The 2339-nt window shown below is 41.8% G+C and overlaps 1 non-coding gene across 1 annotated transcript; it reads right to left on the bottom strand.

Moving 5' to 3' along the window:
• Positions 1–2005: 2005 nt before the first annotated feature.
• Positions 2006–2077, bottom strand: trnaw-cca (transfer RNA tryptophan (anticodon CCA)). The gene has a single exon. It is a non-coding gene; the product is annotated as a tRNA-Trp (tRNA).
• Between the last annotated feature and the right edge of the window lie 262 nt (positions 2078–2339).

The raw sequence follows: 2339 nt of genomic DNA, 5'->3' as shown, positions 1-2339 counted from the left end.
ATGACAGCATATGAAGTGTTATATATATATATATATATATTTGAAGTATATAAATCTACGGCTGGATGTGCCAAACGTCTCTGTTCTGCTTTATGTAACTTTAATGTTAACGGCTTGGATCCTTCCAGCAAAGAGGGATCGAGGTCTCCAGAGGGAAGAAGGCTGGTTCATGCATTTGGAATTGATGAATCTTGCTGCCCTTATTCTGTAAAGAACGGGGATTAGCCTTCCTATGGTGTTCGGGTCGGCACTGACCCATCTAACATACTGTAAGAGATGTGCACAGAAAGCTGACACAGGAGGAAGGTTACAGGGCTGGCTGGTGTGAGATTTTCAATCGGAAAGTCTGCACACGCATACACATGTATGTGAGAGTTTTATTACCTTGTTACCAAAAGTCTGTAGACTTTACAAACTACCCCAACACTTTTAATGTAGCTTTTTAGGTGTATAATGGAACAATATAGATTTGCCGTATGATTTCTTGCGTGAGCACGAGAGTCTGAAAGCATGAGTGTCACGCCAGATGCGTAAGTTGGCTGCCCTGGAATCGTGAACCATTGTGATATTTTAAGTGTAAAAGTGCAAGATAGGTTTATATGTGCATACTTCAATTCAGAACTAACGTAACCATTATATTTAAATCCAATATAGAAATACTAATTAATAAAAGGTGTTGAATCATTACACCATTTGCTATTTTCAGTAAAAGAGCGCAGTAATATATCTCTGACAGGCTTCTGCACGGACATTCATAATGCATTCCAATTTGCTTTCTGTCGTTAAAATGGCAGTGCAATTTGAACTCTGGGTCAGCCTGCGCTATATTAAACCTGTAAAGATATTGTTGTAGCAGAGTTTAAATTACACAAGTGATACATCTTAGTTTTAATTATGTATATGTGTATAGTATTGATCTTAAAACGTATTTAAAACACGATTAGCATGGGTTAGCTGGTTAGCCATACGTAAGTGTATGTTCCTCACGCACTGGCCTGTTTCTCATAAACATTCCGTCTGAAGACAACAGTTATCACTGGATTTTCACACGTCTTAAAATAACCAGGGGGAAAAAAATAAAAATATATCGCAGAGAGTCATCACTGGATCTGACAAACATCACCAGTGACCACAACCATGCTTTTCAGTGTTGTAGTGTTTTTAGATATATATGCTTTCAAGGGGGACAGGCAGGTGTAGATAGATAGATAGATAGATAGATAGATAGATAGATAGATAGATAGATAGATAGATAGATAGATGATAGATAGATAGATAGATAGATAGATAGATAGATAGATAGACAGATAGATAGATAGATAGATAGATAGATAGATAGATAAATTGCACACATGATAATAATTGTACTTATTTAGATGCGCCGGGTGCCGTTATCATGGGATCCCTTAGATACGCCTCTTGTTTATAGCGTCGATTTGGCAAAACTTCACAAACATCCCTTCCAAACTTCCGGCGCTACCATTGCAAGCACGGTAAGGGCGCCGGTGCTTCGGCCGGACAAGCCGCTCCCCCCGAGAGCAGATTGACGTGGGAGGAAAGTTTCATGTGTCACGGTGAGTAAGGCAGGCAGCAGCTGACAGCGCCGGCAGCCCGCGATTCAAGCCGGTCAAAGGGACGGGAAACGGCTGAGCTGACATTTATGAAAGCCGGGTACCCAAACAGCGGATGACATCTGAAGACTGTTTTGCTCAGATATTTGTTTGGAAAAACATGTTTCAGTGACTGAAATATTCAGCCAGATGTGACAAGGGGAAATTTCACTTCCACGGAGCCTGACATTCGGCCGATAAAAACGTGCTTTTAATATAAAAGTATAAATATGCTACATAACCACATGTATTAGAAAATGTGTTATTCACTCACTCGTCAAATGTAATTCTCTGCCATTCGACTAAAACGTGCCCCTTTTCTGGGTGTTTACTAAGTCACTTGAGACGGGACAATCTTTATTGATGCCTAATGGATAAATGTCATAAATTGGCTTTGACCCCGACGTGATTTGAACACGCAACCTTCTGATCTGGAGTCAGCCGCGCTACCGTTGCGCCACGAGGTCCTCCTAGTAACAGCTCATACTTTGATCCAAAGAAATGTGCACAAGTCATAACCCAGGAGCGCTCTGAAGCTGTCTGATCCTGGACAGGAAGTGTCTCCCTCACGCGAGTAGTCTGGCAACCGAGCCGGATGGTCACGTGCTCCCCATACATCGTACCTGGAGATCCAGCCTCTCACAGAAATACCTTCAAGGCTGTGTGATCTACAGCAGCAGTTCTCCCTGGTTCAGGAAGTATATGGGACCCAACCGACACAGAACACAA

This window comes from Paramormyrops kingsleyae, chromosome 4, assembly GCF_048594095.1.
Source record: "Paramormyrops kingsleyae isolate MSU_618 chromosome 4, PKINGS_0.4, whole genome shotgun sequence".
NCBI classification, from domain to species: Eukaryota; Metazoa; Chordata; class Actinopteri; order Osteoglossiformes; family Mormyridae; genus Paramormyrops; species Paramormyrops kingsleyae.
This window is presented reverse-complemented; position numbering and strand designations above follow the sequence as displayed.